This window comes from Staurois parvus, unplaced genomic scaffold (genome assembly GCF_062004578.1).
Source record: "Staurois parvus isolate SC_StPar_1 unplaced genomic scaffold, SC_StPar_1.0 ptg000562l, whole genome shotgun sequence".
Classification (NCBI taxonomy): Eukaryota; Metazoa; Chordata; class Amphibia; order Anura; family Ranidae; genus Staurois; species Staurois parvus.
Genome location: NW_028318358.1, coordinates 1,124,905 through 1,147,382, shown reverse-complemented (window position 1 = coordinate 1,147,382; position 22,478 = coordinate 1,124,905). Strand labels below are relative to the sequence as shown.

At 42.7% G+C, this 22,478-nt stretch overlaps 1 long non-coding RNA gene across 1 annotated transcript; it reads right to left on the bottom strand.

Annotated features, from left to right (window-relative positions):
- Positions 1–2,294: 2,294 nt before the first annotated feature.
- Positions 2,295–7,994, bottom strand: LOC149450753 (uncharacterized). The gene is made up of 2 exons (XR_016315192.1): positions 7,722–7,994; positions 2,295–3,727 (listed from the first exon to the last, which is right to left on the bottom strand). It is a non-coding gene; the product is annotated as an uncharacterized LOC149450753 (long non-coding RNA).
- Positions 7,995–22,478: the final 14,484 nt, after the last annotated feature.

Sequence of the window (22,478 nt, the reverse complement as noted above, 5' to 3'; positions counted from 1 at the left end):
GCCCATTTCTCTTGCAAGTTGTATGGCAGTTTAGACACCATTGGATTCATGCCATGAGTGGTGTCCAGATAGGTTTGGCCAGGTAGACGAGGGTCTGCCTTTGTCAACTCTACCTCCGTGAGGAAGTTGCTTAGTTCTTGAAGCTTTTGATGATCTTTGTTACCAAATTTTGGAAAGTTTTGCAGTCTTTTGAATAGAGCACTTTCTATGGCTTTAGGGCTACCATAGGTTTGTTCAAGTCTTTCCCATGCAGTACATATTCACTGCTGTGTTCAACTGGATCTTCCAGTTCTGCTGGAATAGAACCAGGGCTTTTTTTCTCAGAGGAAAGGTGGTGGAACTCCCCCACCCAAACCTGGCCACGCCCCCATCAAACCCTAGGACCACCCCTTTAGAGAACAGGAATGCAAGTAAAATTTGGGAGGGGCTTCCGATGACATCATTTCCCGTACATACCATATAAGGGAAATGATGTCATCGGACCCCCGGCTGCCTCTTGCATGATCTGCATGAAACACATGCATAGATATAAAATGACTAATGTACTGACACCAGAAACACATGCATAGATATAAAATGACTAATGTACTGACACCAGAAACACATGCATAGATATAAAATGAATACCGTACTGACACCAGAAACACACGCATAGATATAAAATCAGTACCGTACTGACACCAGAAACACATGCATAGATATAAAATGACTAATGTACTGACACCAGAAACACATGCATAGATATAAAATCAGTACCGTACTGACACCAGAAACACACGCATAGATATAAAATCAGTACCGTACTGACACCAGAAACACATGCATAGATATAAAATCAGTACCGTACTGACACCAGAAACACACGCATAGATATAAAATCAGTACCGTACTGACACCAGGAACACATGCATAGATATAAAATCATGGCAGGCCGTTTGTAAACGTCCAGCATAGATATAAAATCAGTCTAGCATGCATGTGTACCCTGTCTGGTAGATGTGCCTGCTCCTACAGGCTCCCCTAGGGTTGCCACCTTTTCCTCCAAAAAATACCGTCCATCACTGAATTTATCTTTCCTGTTCCTCATGCACAGGAGGGGCGCTCTCGATCGGCGCCGCTGAGCGCTGAGCAATTGCGTTCTGAAATAGTTTAGGTGGGCTCAGGTGGGTGAGGATAGTTTAGGTGGGCTCAGATAGTTTAGGTGGGCACAGGTGGTTGGGATAGTTTAGGTGGGCACAGGCTGGGGAGAGAGTAAAAATTTAGAGCAATACATGATACTGCAGTCAGTGACAGGGAGCCGAGCGCAGCTTACCTACTCCAAGCTGTACGGCCCCTGCGTCCACGCTGTCACTGCCGTTGATGTCGCCGCGCCGCCCCCGATGTTTACACGCCGGCGGGGGGGGGGCGGTGAAGCGTGCATAGTGTCCTCGCCCATCGTCCGCGCCCCCGATGTTTACACGCTGGCGGTAGAGGGGGGGGGGGTGAAGCGTGCATGTCCCCGCTCACCGGCTGTGAGCAGCGGCAGTGACAGGTGCCGGGCACGCGCAAGCATGACATAAACAAGCCGCGTCCGGCACCTGTCACTTTCGCTGCTCTGCATAGCTTGTCAGCTCTGCAGAGGCAGTCGGTGAGCGGGGACAAGAAGAAAAAGGTGGCGGAACGCAGTACCGCCGCGTTCCGGCAGAAAGAAAGCCCTGAATAGAACAGTCCAAATTAATATGTTCTTTCATTGCTTGTTCATGGACCGTAAGCCAGGGCAGCTGCTTCCTCCCTTTCCGTTTGCAGAATCTATATTTGGGACTCCGCCTTTGCTTGGTGAGCTTTGCTCTGAGCTTCTATTTCAGCTTTCTTTCTGGGAAAGGAGCTTTGCACTTTATTTGCTTCCAGACTAGCGCAGGCCTCTATTAACTTGCAGCTTAATGTGAGCTTCTATATGTATGTATGTCTAGACATTTTTCAAGTTTGCAAAAATGGTTACTGTCTCTTTAAGAAGACAAACACCAGCTTAGACAGGTGGGATAATATAATCCAATGCAGAGAAACAGTTTTCAACATTCACAGATGAAATGCAGTAAGCTTGTGCGATCATTTACTTTCCCAAGATGATTGCAGATTGGACACATACATGTACACAGCAGACTGTATGAATTCTAGCATGTTTTCAGTTTGACTATTCTGACTCCAACTGTTGTATTAGCAGCTTATCACTTGCTGAGACCTCTATGCCTGGCCTGTATAAGCAGATACAATCACTGCGGACAGTCTTTGTCAGATAGCTGAACTCACCAAACACCTTTTTGTCATCCATAAAGATCTTTATTGAATGCAGCAGGTTACAGCAAACAACAGGATGTGGCAGATGATTAAAAAGACGATATTTGCAGGTCAAAACATGGTAATGTGTTTCCCCATGCAAGCAGATTAGCATCTGGTCATGAAACAAGCAGCATTTGTTATCCCACAAAGGCAATTTGAGAAGGAAGAGGAAATACATCAAAAAATGGGAGGGAACTCAGAAAAGGATGGTGCAATAACCAAAATGACCACAAGATGGCATTATATTAACCAACTATACTGAGGTCAACAAACAATGGCTGAAGGAAATTACCTATATAAATTCTCAATTCACAGTAGTATGAAAAATTAACCATGACTATGATTTGTATTATATTTTAATACAAGTTTAACAGCACAAATACTGTGATTAGTATATTTGCCTCTAGGTGTTAGTATTTTAATGCAATGTTCTTTCTTTTTGATCTACATGGTTATGATGCAATTTCCTATCTCCAACAAAATCTTGATTGCAGCAGCTTTCAACCAGGTGTTGGACCCAGCTACAGCCAAAGTACTAAACATCGCTACAAATACAGACACAGCTCAGAGCTACAGCAAAACGGTCTCTGAAAAATAGAAAGATCAGAAAGTATATATTATTGTTGCTAATAGTGCTTCTTCAAAGTTTCCAGTTGCTAATCTGACAAAGCAAAAATAATAGTCCTGAAAATGTAAAATGAAGATACTGATGAGAAGAAAAAGTACATAGAAGTGTATGCCAAACCCCTAACAAATCCACCTACAGATATGTGGACAGAGAAGGATACAAAAGCTCAAAGTACTATATCCCTGATCATGGAGGATGATCAAATTATGCACATTTGAAAGTAAAAAGTTGCAATATAAAAGAGAGCAAATCTTAGCAATAAACTGCAATCAATTAGAAAACTATACCAGACTAATCTAAAGAAAGGCTACCACAAACAGGACTATACAAGTTGTACTTTAGAAATGGTGGAAGAAGAAATAAAATACTTTCATATAGCGGCACAGATTCTCAGTGGTCTCCAGCTATTAGACACTTGTTACAAACAAGTTGTGCATACTTGCACATTATGGAAAAAACTAAGATTTACTTTGGGTTTACTATTTTAAAAAAAGTTACATAAATCTGGAACTACGATCTGAACATCCAAAGGATGAAGCAATCATTTTGCAATCAAATAATCAATACTTATAATATATACATATGATCCATTTGTTTACAAGTAAAAACATGTTTTCAGTTTTTCAGTAAGTGTAAAGCAGAGAAAGTTCAGGAATGTGTTTGATCACAATGTCATTCTCTGTAAACTGCAGAATAGTTGAAAACTAGTCTGTGTTTTCCTGCAGTGTTCCCCCATCCGTGTTTAACATTCTGCAGCCAATTTCTCCCTGGGAAAACAAAAACCTGGAACGGCAAAGACAGATAGAATTAATGTGACAAAGATTAGTGAAAAACATTCCTACCCCCTAAAGAGATGGCAGATAGCCTAGAATATGAGTGGAGATTAGGAAGGAAATATTCTGAGCAGGGGATCTCCATTTGAGGTTTGGGCCAGACTGTTATAAGGGTGGGGATACCCACAATACCTAAAGAAGGAGGCCAGCAGGAGACAAGCAATTGGGGGCAAAGCCAGCAGTCTTTTGCTGTTTAGGAGTCTGTGATATAGAATCCATTTGGGCTGGACCCAGATTTGCCATTCCTTTTGCAAACTGATCTATTGCTGGCCAAACAAGTACGGAAATGTTTAACCTTTCTGATTTGTGCCAATTGGATTATTTTAAGTGAAATAAGTAGAAAAGGGAGACACTATTTGTTTGCCGAAAATTTGGTATTGAAGAATAACATATACTACTGCCATAGGTGTGCATAAATGTGATATTCCATGCTGCCTCCATCCATACTCTTGGCGGTACCCACAGTATATAAATGTAATGGTGAAGATTAAGAGAGCAATGCTTCAGGAAGGACGGTGACTTCTCCAAATAGAGACTGTCTACAACTTGACCATAGAGAAACTGGAGATGAGTTCAGGACTTAAGCAGGCTTGTAACTTTTCCACAAGAGGTGTGTTGGCATAGCAATGACCTGGTGTATTGAAGTTATAGAAACAACATGTTCTCATAAAGATAGGGTAGACAATGACAATGACTTCAGCATCCTAGATAGAATGAAAACAAGTTTGCCTTCTTCTCTCATTCCCACACACTCATTCTCATTGAAATGAAAAATAATTTTAAGAAAAATGAGCTTAACAATCTATTAATTGTATGGTATTCCATTTAGCTCTGATGAAAAGGTGCAAAGCTCTAGAAATGTGTTGGCATTTTCAAGTTGTAAATCTCGTAAAATGTCCTTGAAGGTAAGGATGCTAACATTTTTTCTGCTAAGTAACCCAACAGGTCAGTTTTGAAAGGTTCACACTCTTTTTGACACTGCTTCCAAAAAGTTTACTGTAGTATATGATATACTCACCTCAGCAGATTCATAAGCAGCCCACAAGAATGTTACAACAAAAACCTTTAAGTGTCATTAGACCTGGACTATGAAAAACTATCATTACACGTTATATAACAGTGTGTTTATTAAGTACTCACAAAGCCACTAAAGCATTAATTTTGTGTAGAGTGAAATATACCTGGTTGATACTGTCAAGGAAGGAAGGGGTTGGTGGAAAGAAGGGTGGGGTGGGTGGAAGGAAGGAAGTGAGGGGTGGGTGGAAGGAAGGGGTGAGTGGAAGGAAGGAAGGGGTGAAAGGAAGGAAGGGGTGAAAGGAAGGAAGGAAGGAAGGAAGGGGTGAGTGGAAGAAAGGAAGGGGTGAGTGGAAGGAAGGTAAGGAGGGGTGGGTGGAAGGAAGGAAGGAAGGGGTGGGTGGAAAGAAGGAAGAGGTGGGTGGAAGGAAAGGGTTGGAGGAAGGAAGGAAGGAAGGAAGGAAGGAAGGGAGGGAGGGAGGATGGGTGGAAGGAAGAGAGGGGTGGGTGGAAAGAAGGGAGGGGTGGGTGGAAGGAAGGAAAGGAGGGGTGGGTGGAAGGAAGGAAGGAAGGGGTGGGTGGGTGGAAAGAAGGAAGAGGTGGGTGGAAGGAAAGGGTTGGAGGAAGGAAGGAAGGAAGGAAGGAAGAGTAGGTGGAAGGAAGGGAGGGAGGGAGGAAGGGAGGGAGGGGTGGAAGGAAGGAAGGAAGGGAGGATGGGTGGAAGGAAGAGATGGGTGGGTGAAAAGAAGGGAGGGGTGGGTGGAAGGAAGCATGGAAAGAAGGGGTGGGTGAAAAGAAGGGAGGGCGAAAGGGAGGGGGGGGTGGGTGGAAGGAAGAAAGGAAGGGGTGGATGGAAGGAAGGAAAGGAGGGGTAGATGGAAGGAAGGGTGGAAGGAAGGAAGGGGTGGGTGGAAGGAAGGGGTGGAAGGAAGGAAAGGGTGAATGGAAGGAAGGAAAGAAGAGATGGATGGAAGGGAGGGGTGGGTACAAGGAAGAAAGGGAGGGTGGGTGAAAGGAAGAGGTGGGTAGGTGGAAGGAATAGATTGGAGGAAGGAAGGAGGGGGTGGATGGAAGGAAGGGTGGGTGGAAGGAAGGGGTGGAGGGAGGGGTGGGTGGAAGAAAGGAATAGATTGGTGGAATGAAGGGGTGGATGGAAGGAAGGAAGGGTGGGTGGAAGGAAGAGTGGATGGAACAAAATTAAAGGAGGGGTGGGAGGAAGGAAGGAAGGAAGGAAAGGAGGGGTGGGTGGAAGGAAGGAAGGGGTGCATGGAAGGAAGGAAAGAAGAGGTGGGTGGATGGAAGGGAGGGGTGGGTGAAGGAAGCAAGGGGGGTGGGTGTAAGGAAGGAAGGAAGGAAAGATGGGTGGTAGGGAGGGGTAAGTGGAAGGAATTTGTGGAGGAAGGGAGGGTGGAAGGAAGGAAGGAAGGAAGGGAGGGGTAGGTGGAAGGAAAGAAAGGGATGGGAGGAAGGAAGGGGGGGTGAGTGGAAGGAAAGGAAGTGAGGGTGGGAGGAATGAAGGGGTGGGTGGGAAGGAAGGGAGTGGTGGGTGGAAGGAAGGAAGGAAGAGTAGGTGGAAGGAAGGGAGGGGTGAAAGGAAGGGAGGAGGGAGGAAGGGAGGGAGGGGTGGAAGGAAGGAAGGAAGGATGGGTGGAAGGAAGAGATGGGTTGGTGAAAGAAGGGAGGGTGGGTGGAAGGAAGCATGAGAAAGAAGGGGTGGGTGAAAGAAGGGAGGGCGAAAGGGAGGGGGGGGGTAGGTGGAAGAAGAAAGGAAGGGGTGGATGGAAGGAAGGAAAGGGGGTAGGTGGAAGGAAGGGTGGAAGGAAGGAAGGGGTGGGTGGAAGGAAGGGGTGGAAGGAAGGAAAGGGTGAATGGAGGAAGGAAAGAAGAGATGGATGGAAGGGAGGGGTGGGTACAAGGAAGAAAGGGTGGGTGGGTGAAAGGAAGAGGTGGGTAGGTGAAGGAAGGAGTGGGTGGAAGGAAATAGATTGGTGGAAGGAAGGAGGGGGTGGATGGAAGGAAGGGTGGGTGGAAGGAAGGGGTGGAGGGAGGGGTGGGTGGAAGGAAGGAAGGAATAGATTGGTGAAGGAAGGGGTGGATGGAAGGAAGGAAGGGTGGGTGGAAGGAAGGGGTGGGATGGAACAAAATTAAAGGAGGGGTGGGAGAAGGAAGGAAGGAAGGAAAGGAGGGGTGGGTGGAAGGAAGGAAGGGGTGCATGGAAGGAAGGAAAGAAGAGGTGGGTGGATGGAAGGGAGGGGTGGTGAAAGGAAGCAAGGGGGGTGGGTGTAAGGAAGGAAGGAAAGATGGGTGGAAGGGAGGGGTAAGTGGAAGGAATTTGTGGAGGAAGGGAGGGGTGGAAGGAAGGGAGGGGTGGAAGGAAGGAAGGGAGGGTAGGTGGAAGGAAGAAAGGGATGGGAGGAAGGAAGGGGGGGTGAGTGGAAGGAAGGAAGTGAGGGGTGGGAGGAATGAAGGGGTGGGTGGAAGGAAGGGAGTGGTGGGTGGAAGGAAGGAAGGAAGGAAGGAAGGAAGGTAGAGTAGGTGGAAGGAAGGGAGGGGTGGAAGGAAGGGAGGGAGGGGTGGAAGGAAGGGAGGGAGGGGTGGAAGGAAGGAAGGAAGGAAGGAAGGAAGGAAGGAAGGAAGGAAGGAAGGGAGGGGCGGAAAAAAGGAAGGGAGGGGGGTTGGAGGGATGGAGGAGAGGAGGGGGGTGGAAGGATGCAAGGAAGGGAGGGTGGTGTAAGGATGGAAGGGAGGGAGGGGGGTGGAGGGATGGAGGGGGGGTGGAAGGATGCAAGGGAGGGGGGTGGAGAGATGGAAGGGAGGGGGGGTGGAGGGATTGAGGGGAGGGATTGAGGTGGAAGGATGAAAGGGACTGGGGTGGAGGGATGGAGGGGAGGGAGGGGGAGTGGAAGGATGGAAAGTTAGGTCAAACTCACCATGACTCCTTCAGATGCATCAGAGCTGTGATTGTCGGCTGCTGTGTTCATATTCTCGCCACACCTCCTCTGAAGCTGCACAGACTGTAGTGTGAGCGGGCAGAGGAGGAGGCAGAGCAGATCCAGCCTCTCTCCCCTCTTCTATTGGTGCGGAGGATGGAGGGAGGGGCTGGGCTGCCTGGCAGTGAGAAGAACACAGCAGCTGTAACACAGAGGAGGTGGGAGAAAGAAAACCGTTCTATGCAGCGTGGAGGCAGCGAGCAGCGCCGAAGCTAGGGGTGTGTGGGAGAGGCGGCGGTGGTTGTGGTGACAGGCAGCGATCGTCTGTAGGGATTTCAACGAAGCAGCTGAAAGTTGCTTTTCCTCCTCTCCCTCCAGTGGCTTCCAGCTGCTTCATTGAAAGCCATACAGGAGATCGCTGCCTGTCACCACAACCACCACCACCCCTCCCACACACCCCTAGCCCCAGTGCTGCTTGCCGCCTCCATTACTGCACAGAACAGTTTTCTGTCTGACCCCCCCCCCTCGCCAACACCACTGCTGTGTTCCCGCCGCTGTGTTCTTCTCACGTCCCAGCCCAAATTTCAAGGGCTGCAGCCTGCAGCCGGGGATGGTTGACATCCCTCCTCTGGGGGGGGTTCAGACCCCCCTGACCCCCCCCCCATCTACGCCCACGCTTATATTTCAGTTCCTTTCTAAGCCTTTATTTCCTCCGTTTTCTTGTCTGTGCAACCCACATAACTATAGAGTCACACACAGACATATACACAGTGGTAAATGACACTCCCCTCCCTCTCTCTTCCTCCATGTTCTTCTATTGCTAAACACTATGGGGGCAGGATATAGTATGCTGATTTATTACAATTACTAAGAAACTCACAAAAGAGCTAGGTTTTAATGTAAATCAGCAATAAATATATCAAATGCAATAGCCAATACCTGTAAAGTAGAAAAGAGATGCTGTCTGAACAAAATGAAAGCTGGTGTCAATCCACTTTTACTCTGCCTTTAACTCTACCAACACAATGTTAACACACACAAAAATACACATCTGATGTTTAATAAAGATGTATAGGAAGCAATAAAACTGTTTTTTTTTATATTTATAATTATAATATAATAATATTTATAATATATTTATAATTACATTTGAATTGCTCTTCTGAAACATTTTTTTAGTCATGTGACTGGCACAATACCAATCAGAGCTGTGCAAACAGACTCATACTGTAGTAATAGGAGCCTCTCCCAAGGATCTTTTACCGCAGATGCCAAAGAACAACAAAAAATCGTGTGACCACACAATAGTGCTGCAGGAATTAGGGGATTTTTTTTAAAACGGAAAATACAATGGCATGAAATATATGATTTATGTAAATGAGTTATGACATTTAACACTTTAGTATTACTTTTAGTTTTACAGTATTTTTAGTATCACACTTTAGTTTAGTATCACTTTACGTTTAGCCATAATTTTCTATTCCTCTTTGCAGAGAAAGGCAAAGTTCAGATGCTGAGAAGCAATAAATGCATTTATGTCCAAACTTAAAAATAATGTCCAAATGTAAATGTCTGTTAGTTCATAGTGATACTGTAAACATGAATTTGCTTCTCAGAATTGTTATTTTTCTGACATAACATCTTGGTTGTGTTTAAGTGTTCAGTTTATGCTACGGGAGGGTAGACTGATTTTGGCAAGAACTGGTTTCTCTGGGATGTATTGGGAAATTAGCTTTTTTTCCTTTATCTTGTGATTGTGTTTTTTTTTCTTAGGGGAGGAGAATTGCATTGATAGTATAATTTTGGTTTTCTTTTGTATGTGTATTTTTCTCCCTTTTTGTTATGTATATTTTTTTTTTGTAATGCTGCTTTAAATGTTCTTTCTATCTTTGGAAAAAAACTTAAAATAATAGGGCTAATGAGTTGTCTTTTCTTGGCATGAAAATAGGACCAGGATATTTGAAAGGAGACATTTAGAGCCCATTGCTCCCTCATAAACAACCAAAACTACCTTAAAATGTTCCCTCAAAACTGCTTTCATTGAAATTTCATAGAACAGAACAGTTTCTAGTGTAGTTTAGATGTACACAGTGCTTGAAGAAAAATATTGAGACTCAGAAAAGCAATATGTATTTTCATAACCATGCTATAAATATTCTATATATAGAATACACTGTAGAAAAATAATTTTGCGCATGCAGTGATCTGCTTCAGTATACAAATGAGACCTTTCAGGCTTGACTCTAGGGAGATGAAGAAAAGGAGATATGTGAATTCCAGCATCTTATCATCTCTAGGAAGTGTTTGGAGGAATAATATACTTTCTATGTGGACAGCACCAATGAGTGTCAAGGAAAGAAGATTTACATTTGCAGAGATGCAAAGTTTTAGCTGATTTCGTAATATTTGGCTGCTTCCAGTGAGATACACAGAAAGAGGGGAGTCACACAGACATGTTAGATTTGTTCTGCATTGAAGGAGCTGTTGTGAGTTAACTTTATACAAAGATTGTAGATACTGTGACAGAAGGAGGAGGCCATTATTCTGTATTCTACTGGATTTTGTGATTATACAGAACAAAGTGAAGTAACCTACCTACCACAGAAGTATGAGGTCTGTGTTTACACATATAATTTTTGATTGGTAGGGTGAATGGAGTACATGGACGTTTTTTTGAGAGTATCTAGAAATATTTGGGACTAGGATTTCCAAAAAAATCAGGTTTACTCAAAAGTAAATGTTTATTGGACAGAAGGGGAAAATATAACAGATATGAGATGTCCAATCACTTTTTAAATGCACATTTTAATAGACTTTATATTGATTTTAAATGTGATGCAATTGCTTCCATTTCTGAAACCTAGTAAACTATTTCATTATTTGAGGTGTTTTTGTGGGGATGCATATACAAGGTCTAGAAAATAACTGTGGACTCCAATGATCCATTAAACAAAAGTACAGAATAGATCTACAAGAAAGGCATCCTTTAAACACTGCTCTACAACCTTTGCATAAAAGCAAATAATTCTGGCATCTAAAGTGTACCTGACTTTGCCAGACTCATTAAAATATAGTTTATTTTTAAATCAGTCTGATAAAAAACAGGTAATTAAAATAAAATACACCTTCATGCAATAGTAAAATAAATGAAAACATTTTAACTGTAGACAGGTGTCTTATACTGCAAGATGAATCAGGAGGACATCAGCCAACAGAACCATAGACTAGCTAGTTGCCTCCTAGTGTTAGGGCCCCAGACTGTTACATCACTTCCCGTCGATAAAGCAAGGCAGCTACTCTTCCTGGGAGGAGCAGAGGATCTTCGGTCCTGAAGCCCCCAGTCAACTCTCACTGTATTTTTTGGCTCCTTCGGACCTACAAATCCCAGAAAGATGATCCAGCAAAGGATGATGGGAGAGCTTATATATTTGATTGCTTCTGGCGGGCTTGCTCTCTGGGCCCAGGGACTTCAGACAGGACAATTTGAGGCTGCTGTTCCGCACTCAGCTACAGCTGGACTCAGTGGCCTAGTCAGGGACAGTGATGCTCATCCAGTGCATTACATAGCCGTGTCACAGATTGCCACGTCAGGTGTCGGTGGTCACTCCCCATCATCCAGCACCCATCCCACCTCGTCTCCACTCATCCGCTACAGCTGTCAGAGCAATAACAGCTGGCTATATGACCATCGCTCTCTCAGCAGAGACCCACGGTCCTACACAGCTCATTCTGCACTGGTGGAGACTGCATCTGTACTGGGATTTGTGAGCAGGCAGTTGCCCACCTTTCTGCACAGAGACACTGCTAGCAGACATCATTGTGACCCAGCCAATAGAGAAATCTTTGCTGCTACCACCTCTGTTCATCTGCAGGCCCCTGACATTACCATCCTCTTCATCATTAATAGGGTCCAAACCTGCTAGCAGATCACATTCCTAAATTTGGGCTCTACCCCAGATCATTGATTAATTATCATTTACTTAAAGAGGAACGCTACCCTCATACAAAATACTCATCAAGAGGTGTTGATTTGGTCCTATTTCAGTGCGTCAGTGGTCACAAGGGAGCTGGCAGTTTTCTGAAGCTTCTCCCCCACAACCAGTGTGGGGACCATTGATGCACAGTAGGTATACATAGTCTGCTTAACACTCATTATAGATATTCATTTGAGTGAACACTGCTTATTCTGTCAGATTGTGGGCACAGCTATAAATAGTGTGTAACCCCTAAATACTTACCTGAACCATCATTGATGTACAATACAACTGTGGCTATTGAATTATTGTGTCCATTGCCTTTTTATTCTGTGCTGGTTATTATTGGTGAGCATTATTGGTCTATGTCTGAACCTAGTGTCAGAAGGGTTGAGGAACCTCCAGGGCCAAGACAGAGCAGGATAAGCATCATCCAGCAGCTCCTACGGGGGTAGCGCTACATAATTATGTCCCTTTCGCCTTGTCTACTCCTCTTAACCACTTCCCGACCACCCTATAGCAGAAGTACTGCTACAGAGCGGCAGGGATCCACAAAGTCACGTATATATACATGATTTTGTATGTCCAGGTAGGGGGCACGCACGCATGCACGCTGCCCTGCCCATTCCGCCATTGGCGGCTACAGCCATCGATCACCGGGTCCCAGCTGGAGATTTCCCACCAGCACCCGTCGATCGCCAAGGAACAATGACAGATGAGAGGTATGTATGTAAACAATACAGATCTCTCCCCTGCCAGCACTAGTGCACTGCTTTGTATTGCTCTGCATAGCAGAGCAATACAAAGCAGCATGCTTACACAGTAAAGCACAAACAGACAAAATAGGAAAACAGCACACAGTTAACCCTTTGATCGCCCCAGATGTTAACCCCTCCTGCCCAGTCTTATTAGTACAGTGTCCGTGCTTTTTATTATTATTATTATACAGGATTTATATAGCGCCAACAGTTTGCTCAGCACTTTACAATATATATTAGCACTGTTCACTGGACTTTTGTCACTGTGGATGTCAATAGCAGTTAGTCAGTTCCCCCCCAGTGTCAGAATGCCCGCCGCAGTCCCGCTATAAGTCGCTGATCGCCGCCATTACTAGTATTAAAAAAAAATTAAAAATCCCATTATCTATACCGCCATTTGTAGATGCTATAACTTTCAAATAAGCCAATTAATTTACACGTAATAGGATTTTTTTTTAGCAAAGACATGTAGCAGAATACATTTTGGCCTAAATTTATAACTAAATTGGACTTTTTAAATTTTTTTACTGGATATGTTTTATAGCAAAAAATAAAAAATATTGTGTTTTTTTTCTTCAAAATTGTCGGTCTTTTTTTCTTTATAGTGCAACAAATAAAAAATGCACAGGCGATCAAATACCACTGAAAGAAAGCTCCATTTGTGAGGAAAAAAGGATATAAATGACATGTGGGTGCAGCGTTGCATGACCGGTCAATTGTTAGTTAAAGTAGCGCAGCGCTGTGCCGCAAAAAATGGCCTGTTCAGGAAGGGGGGGTAAATCCTCTGGAGGGTAAGTGGTTAAACTAATGCCATACAGAGGTGGAGTGGCATAGGTGACTTTGCAGAAAAGGATGGGGGAGTTTATATGGAAAACTACTTACTGCACATAGCAAGAGACAGCAAGCTACTAATGTGGAGGAGAGTTTCTGAAGAAAGTCTAATTTTTTGGAAAACAGCCACTTCTAGAAACCAGCATTTGTCAGGGAAATTCATATCATCTGACAACGATTAAAATATTTTTACAAAAATGACACATCCTCTAAAACCGTCAGATTGGCAAAAGGGATTTACTATGCACACACAGCTCACAGCAGGTTAACAGATCTATTTTGATGGCCGGTAAAGACCTGGTAAAATCAACTATTCCTTTGGCATCTTTTCAGTCTTTAAATAGATTTCAAGAACAATACTATTTTGATAGCAAACTATTTTTCTTTCAGTCCAGGCATTCCAGTGACTTGTTTTACAGCTATGTGCATATTTTCTCTTCAGGCACTGGGGTCACTCTTCAGGTTAGGTAAGTAACTTTTTTCAGAACACAGAAAGGTATGAATCACACAGTGCATGGTACAAGGATTCAAAACATTGAATATATATTTACATAGGGGAAATACCCTCTGTATTCCTTGACAGAAATATGAATTGCTGTCAAACAGGCTTAAAGTAAGATTATATCCTGCAAGATATGTTTTTTTAACCTACATTTGCTACACATAAGTAATAAAAAGTTGTATGAGCTGGACTTTAACTTTGCTGTAATTTCCAATATTTTTTTATCTTTATTTTATTTCACGCCATCAATTTATGCAGCATTTTACATACATATAGTACATTCACATAAACCCCTAATCCTCAAAGTACAATCTAAGGTTCATCTTTTTTCATGCTTCTTACTATGTTAACAAAACGAATATACAGATAGTTCTTTGGATATGTTACTTTTGAGTTATGTAATCCTGGGGAAAAGATGGCAGCTGTTTTGCTTCAAAACCTGGTTCAATGACCATGGGATTACTGTGCTTCATTGGCCAGCAAACTCGCCTGACTTGAATCCTATAGGGAATCTATGGGGCATTGCCAAGAGAAAGATGAGAAACATGAGACCGAACAATGCAGAAGAGCTGAAGGTCGCTATTGAAGCATCCTGGTCTTCCATAACACCTCAGCAATGCCACGCCGCATTGAGGCAGTAATTGCTGCAAAAGGGGCCCAAACCAAGTACTGAGTACATATGCATGCTTATACTTTTCAGAGGTCCGATATTGTTCTATGTACAATCCTTGTTTTATTGATTGCATGTAATATTCTAATTTTCTGAGATTGTGGATTTGGGGTTTTCATGAGCTGTAAGCCATAATTATCACAATTATGACAAATCACGGCTTGAACTATCTTGCTTTGCATGTAATGAGTCTATCTCATATATTAGTTTCACCTTTTAAGTTGCATTACTGAAATAAATGAACTTTTGCACGATATTCTAATTTTTTGAGTTTCACCTGTATGTTTTTGGTTGGTTAGAAAAGAAACAATCAAAATAGCTTATGTGGCAGCCATGTCCTGTTCACTGGATCTACCATGGCCAAAAAAAGTGCGACACTTCTCAAAACTTTCTGATACTTATGGATAGTCTTGGTAAATGTTAAACCACTGACATGTTTTTATTTCTGTAATTTGTCCTTTTGGGAAGGACTGCCAATGTTGATTCCATTCATCAGGAATATGGATAGCCTTATAAACTATTTCAGTAGGGTGGAGAAGGGCAAGAACCTTTGTATGGGCTCTGTCTTTGTCTGGGTTCCTTAGGAAGATTCTTCTTAGCTTGCTGGTTCTTGGAATAGGAATTGAGGAAAAAAATTCCCAAATGGGCTTTCCAAATGTTTTTTTTTTCTTACAATTCTACTTTTTTTCAAAATATTAAAAGAAACATCATTTACAGAGGTATTCCATACCCAAGTAATCCATTCATATGGTACAGTCTATGGCTGTAGAATATAGTATAGGCTCAGCCATAGCAGCAAATGCTATGATATATGTTCCTATATATACTGTATATATTCCTATGATAGTAGATGTAAACCTTTAAGTGTTACTAAACCCAGGACCCTGCATTCACTGTATCTGGTCTCCCACAGTACACACAACATAGAAGTGCAATTATTTTAGAAAATATAAACTGCTAAATACCTTTTCTCATCAGCAGTTAGAGCAGTCTTGTTACTTCAGCAGAGCACTCGTTAAAGCTTATAGGAGAGGCTTTCTTTCTGCTCTAGGAGGATTCAAAACCCCTGACCTCTGTCTGTATAGTGCTGATTGGTCCTGTGCTGATCACATGCACTCTCTCAAGAAAAAAAAAACTCTCTAGCAATACACACTAAAGTGAGCATGTACATGTGACTACGGGTTCAGTTTGTCCTATCAGCTGGACATTTGAACAAGAGGAGGGGCAGAGAAGACAGGATCAAATGGCCTTTTTACACAGTGCATAAGATTAACCTCTTAGGTTCCACAGTTAGTATAACAAGAATGCTTTACTGCATATACAGACTGATTTTACTGTTGTGGATTTAGTAACAGTTTAGCATTTTGTATAAAAAAACAACTGCTATTTTTTCCTTTTTTTTCTCAGTGTCAGATGCACATCATTAGTTTAGACTGGCTTCCTGATAGTGACAACAGTTGACCTTAACTGTGCAATATGTGTTATAATGACAGCTTGTGGTCTCCTTTAGGGGTGCATGATATGTGACAGGCTGGCAATGCAAAAGTACAATTGGGAGACAGTTGTCAACAGATAACAGGAAATGCCTGAACAAAGATCACATGGCCGGATCACTAGGTATCATTTTAGTGAAACCTGCAGGTTTAAACAGGGTGAAATCAATTTTTGAAATTATATTAACATGTTAAAGCTTAGGTGAGAGTATGGTGGTTGGGTTTAGATTTACTGTAAGCTGTCTCATATCTAAAGTACCAAAGGTAATTTTTAAAAATTTTGACTAGAGTAACGGAGGATTATAACCCCTGGCAGGTTTTTTGCTATCTGTGTCCCATTGGGAAATTTTCCCTCCACTGCTTTTCCTATAGTCAAATCAGGAAGTGACAGGAAATCCCTTTAGAGGGAATCCCTGGTTGTCAAAATGGGGTTGATTTACTAACACTGGAGAGTGCCAATCAGCTTCTAACTTCAGCTTGTTCAAGTAAGCTTGACAAAAAAAAAAAAACTGGAAGCTGATTGGTTTCTATGCAGAGCTGCACACTCTAACCCCAATTGGTCACCAGAACTAGTGTGCCATTGGAGCTTTCCCCTATATTACTGTTTTGGGTACAACAGAATATTTTGAGATTTTCTTTATTTTAACTGACAATGATAATTGTAAACAGTACAAATAGGGTGAATCTCCCTGACAGGGTCAAAGACAGCAATAAAAAACTGACAGGTGTTCTAATCGCTCACTAGGTGCCTTTAGTTACACTTTAATAGGTAAACAATTATTAAGAGGGTGAAATCTCAGAGATGCAAGCTGCCCCTGCCCTCTGAATGTACATTCAACAAAAGGAGTTTTTAAAGGTACGAAGAAAATTCCCCCCCTCATTTCCTAGCATTTAGCAACTACTAAGATTTTTGAAAGTTTTTCTGGCATTATTAATTAGTGAGCTTATACCAGCTGATTCATGCCTTTTTAAAACAGTAATTAGAATCAGCCATGGAGAACCTTGGGAGCATTCCATTTTACAGCTAGTAGATTTACTTACAAGAGTTGTGAATATCAAAGGGAAACTTCACCTGTTTAAAAACATACCACCCAGGTTTACTGAATACATACAATGGCCACTTTTTAGGTATACCTATCTGCTAGTGTAGGACCACTTTTGCTCTCTGAAAACATTCCTTCAAGATTTTGAGCCATGCTACCACAGTTCCAAAAAGGTGTTGTCTTTTGCTACAACACCATCTGTTACAAAGTTTGATTTGTTGTCCATTCAAAGGTCTTATCTGAACAAAAGATGTTTTAAACAATTGAATACTGCCTGTCAGTTTAAACATATCTGCCCATTTTTCCTCTCTCTCATTAGTGTAGCGCCACTCTCTTGAGGAACGCTGAGTTTTTCCTCACCCCTGTCCAATGGCTTCTAGAAACTTCTCCAAGTTTCTACAGCAGAGGGAGGTATCAGAGAACTGACCTGGAGAGCCCTTCAGCCTTAACCTCAAGTAAGCTCACTGACTCACTCCCAGGCTGACTCATACCCAGGCTTCTTGCAAGCGTCTATCTATGTACACACAAAAAAACCTATCTTATACTAGAGGGCATTACATTAGCAAGGTGATTTTGCCCAACAAAACTGCCATTTATCAACGTATTTACACTAGACACTAGATAGACTGTAGTTCAGTTGCAGTTTCTGAGATGCTGTAAGCACTAGGTCTGGCACCAAGAATCACTCCAACATCAAAGCTGCCTATATCATGCATCTTCATTTTAACCATTTGGTAACCACGCTATAGCCGAATGACAGCTACAGCGAGGTTACCCAGTTCTCGGAGGGCGTCATATGATGTCCTCCCAGAACATGACCTTCCGCGCACCACCAGCGGCGTGCACCCTGCGATCTCCATGATCGCTGTTTCCTACGGACACAGCTGATAATGTAATTAGATAAGAGGCCAATCACAGTGGCCGTTTACCACGTGATCAGCTGTGTCCAATGACACAACAGATTATGGAGTAAATACAGCTGCCGGTTATCGGTAGCACTTACCTCATGCTGTCACAGCATGAGGAAAGTACTGCTGATGATCGACAGCTGTCACAGAGGAGATCTGCACTGATCCTCAAGGCACTGATGATCAGTGCCCTGCAGTGCCCCCCACCAGTGTCTCCCATCAATGCCCAGCAGTGCCATCCATTAGTGCCACCCATCAGTGCTGCCTATTAGTGCCCAGCAGTGTCTTTGGTCAGTGCCATCAGTCAGTGCAGCCAGTCAAGGCTGTTAGTAAGTGCCATCAGTCAGTGCTGCCCATCAGTTCCACCTATCAGGGCCCATCAGTGCCGCCTATCAGTGCAGCATCATCAGTGCCTCCTCATCAATGCCACTAGTGCCACCTCATCAGTGCCCATCAGTGCTGCCTATCCATGCCACCTTATTAGTGCCCATCAGTGAAGGAGAAAATTACCTATTTGCAAAATTTTATAATAGAAACAAAGAAAAACTTTTTTTTCCCACATTTTTGGCTCTTTTTTTGTTTATAGCACAAAAAATAAAACACCCAGTGGTGATTAAATACCACCAAAAGAAAGCTCTATTTGTGTGAAAACAATGCTAAAAATTTCATATGGGTACAATGTTGCATGACCGCACAATTGTCATTCAAAATACGACAGCGCTGAAAGCTGAAAATTGGCCTGGGCATGAAGGGGGTATAAGTGCCCGGTAGGCAAGTGGTTAATGTTTGTTCAAACAAATGAATTTCTTGACAATATCTGCATGTTTTATTTATCAACCTGCAACTAATTTATTCACTATTTTTCTATGTGTGTTAATGAATAGACATACCCAGCAACATGACCACTATGAGTATGTTGCAATCTTTACTTTAGATTGCACTCTTCTTTGGTTCTGGAAATAATATGAGCAACCCTTTTCCTATTGACTATTGAGAATTTTTTAAATAGCACCAAACAGCAAATTTAGCAGGCAGGTCAAGGTCCACGTATTGGTGTAAGGGGAGACGTGTTCAAGCATGGTTTGCCCAACTGAACATACAGAGCTTGCTAATATGAATGTACTGGTCTTGATGCACATGTGCAGTTTTGCAATTAGGCTAGGTTCACACTAGTGTAGCTGTGACTTGATCCGATTTTCAATGTGATTTTGTAGAGTGACATCGGTGTATAGTGGGCAAGATGGAAGAAGGAAGAGGCCCTTGTCCTCATCAACATGGGGACAAGGTACTTTGCCAGAAGGGGACCCATTTTGAGGGCATGGTTCAGGGGGTCACATGCTTGCCCCCCCCCCCCCTCCCCTTTTTTTTTTTTTTGAGTTGGGTCCCACTTAAAATCTATACCAAACCATAAGGGCCTAGTATGGATTGTGGAGGGATCCCCGTGCTATTTGTTTTATTTTTAATGATGGGCTCCTTTGTTTACAATCTGCTGTCAGCTGGGAATATACATATGCCCAGGGAGCTTGGCACAGTGCTAAAGCATTGAAAACCAGTAAATATTGGAAAAAGATAAGTACATTATAAGCATGCATATGTACTCAGTACTTGGTTTGGGCCCCTTTTGCAGCAATTACTGCCTCAATGCGGTGTGGCATGGAAGCTGTCAGCCTGTGGCACTGCTGAGGTGTTATGGAAGACCAGGATGCTTCAATAGCGACCTTCAGCTCTTCTGCATTGTTCGGTCTCATGTCTCTCATCTTTCTCTTGGCAATGCCCCATAGATTCCCTATGGGATTCAAGTCAGGCGAGTTTGCTGGCCAATGAAGCACAGTAATCCCATGGTCATTGAACCAGGTTTTGGTGCTTTTGGCAGTGTGGGCAGGTGCCAAGTCCTGCTGGAAAATGAAGTCAGCATCCCCATAAAGCTCATAAAGCGGAAGGAAGCATGAAGTGCTCCAAAATATCCTGGTAGACGGCTGCGTTGACCCTGGACTTAATGAAGCACAGTGGACCAACACCAGCAGATGACATGGCTCCCGAAAACAACACAGACTGTGGAAACTTCACACTGGACTTCAAGCATCTTGCAGTGTGTGCCTCTCCATTCTTCCTCCATACTCTGGGTCCTTAGTTTCCAAATGAGATGCAAAAGTTGCTCTCAGACCAGGTCTGTTTTTCGTTAGCCCAGGTAAGATGCTTCTGACGTTGTTTGTTGTTATGAGCGGCTTGACAAGGGGAATACAACATTTGAAGCCCATGTCCAGGATCTGTCTGTGTGTGGTGGCTCTTGATGCACTGACTTCAGCCTCAGTCCACTCCTTGTTAAAGTCCCCAACACTTTTGAATGGCCTTTTCCTGACAATCCTCGTCAGGCTGTGGTCATCCCTGCTGCCTGTGCACCTTTTTCTTCCACACTTTTCCCTTCCACATAACTTTATATTAATGTGCTTTGATACAGCACTTTTGGGAACATCCAACTTCTTTTGCAATTACCTTTTGAGGCCTTCCCTCCTTATGGAGGGTATCAATGATGGTTTTCTGCACAACTGTCAGGTCAGCAGTCTTTCCCATGATTGTGATTCCTACTGAACCAGACTGAGAGACCATTTAAAGGCTCAGGACCCCTTTGCAGGTGTTATGGCTTAATTAGCTGATTAGAGTGGGACACTTTGAGCCTAGAATATTGCACCTTTTCACAATATTCTAATTTTCTGAGATTGTGGATTTGGGATTTTCATGAGCTGTAAGCCATAATCATCACAATTATGACAAATCACGACTTGAACTATCTTGCTTTGCATGTAATGAGTTTATCTCATATATTAGTTTCACCTTTTAAGTTGCATTACTGAAATAAATGAACTTTTGCACGATATTCAAATTTTTTCGAGTTTCACCTGTAGTATCCACAAGATATGAATTGGCATTGGAAGCTTTGCTCTGAAATGACAATGCCAGGACATGACCAAAAAAATATGTTTGATATATAATATACTTGAGAAGCTGATATACTACAAAGGTTTTTTCCTTTTGGTTAGTGCAGTGAAGAGTTAGAATCTCTGTCAAATTTGTTTTCTAGCTTCTAGATTTCACCTCACTGGTGACCAAACAGGAAATCCGATCTCACCAGTGGGGCCAAATACAGCAGTACAAACCTGACAATAGTCCCCAGTATTTCTTTTACCTTATGTGCTCCATTTTGCTTTTTTCCTGTCTCTCGGTCAAAAAGGAAGTGAGGGGGCAATTGCCTCAATAGAAATAGAAAACCAAGACAGAGGTTCTAACACTTCAGCACTTTTTCACAACAAAAAGACCTGTGTTGCACTATAAATGTTTTACAAAAAAATGAAAAGAAATAGTGATTTTTTTTTTTAACAATTAACCACTTATTATCTGCCCTATAGCAGAAGTACTGCTACAGGTGGCACAGCTACACAAAATCACATATACATACGTGATTTGCATTTCTATGTAGGGGGCGTGCACCGCCCTACCAGCGCCACTATTGTCGGCAGGGATGTCAATTTCTGTGTCCCGGCCAGTGATTCCCGGCCGGCACTCAGTGATCCTCGGCAAAGCTGACAGGGGAGAGACCTATGTGTAAACAACACAGGTCTCTCTCCTGTCAGCATAAACATGCACAGCAGAGAGATACAAAGCAGCATGTCTCCCAAATAAAAGCGCACAATGTAAAACACAATGTAAAACAGCACACAGTTAACCCTTTGATCACCCCAGATGTTAACCCCTTGCTGCCCAGTGTCATTAGTACAGTGTCAGTGCTTTTTATTAACACTGCTCACTGTATTAGTGTCACTGGGGTTGTCAGTGGCAGTTAGTCAGTTCCCCCTCAGTGTCTGAATGCCCGCCGCAGTCCCGCAGTCCCGCTATAAGTTGCTGATCTCCGCCATTACTAGTATAAAAATAGAAATTGCAGTATATATACAGCCATTTGTAGACGCTATAACTTTCACGTAAAGCAATATGCAATTTTTTGAATTTGTATTTAGCAAAGACATGTAGCAGAACCTAAATTTATGAAGAAATTGTATTTGAATTTTTTTTTATATTTGAATTTTTTTTTTTTCAAAATTGTTGGTCTTTTTTGTTTATAGCGCAAAAAAAACAAACGCAGAAGTGATCAAATACCACCAAAATAAAGCCCTATTTGTGGGGAAAATAGAGTTGCATGACCGCGCAATTGTCAGTTAAAATAATGCAGTGTCGTATCACAAAAAATGGCCTGGTCATGAAGGGGGGTAAATCCTCTGGAGGGCAAGTGGTTAATATTAAAATGGGTTTATCAAGTTACAGTATATTGACATAATTTGTTTTTAAATATTTTTTTCTATATCAATATAATTTTTTCCTTTTTAATTCTATGTAACTGGCTCCATACTGCTAAAACTGATGGGGTGTGAATGAGTGGGAGGTGGTACTCCTGCAGTCATTAAGCAGTTAATCTAAGCAATGTGTAGTCCACACTTTCAGTGGATTGTGTAATGCACTGCTGAGTGATACATTACAGATCCCTCAGCCTCCAAATAGGAGATATCTATGTGTGGAGGAGAGACACTT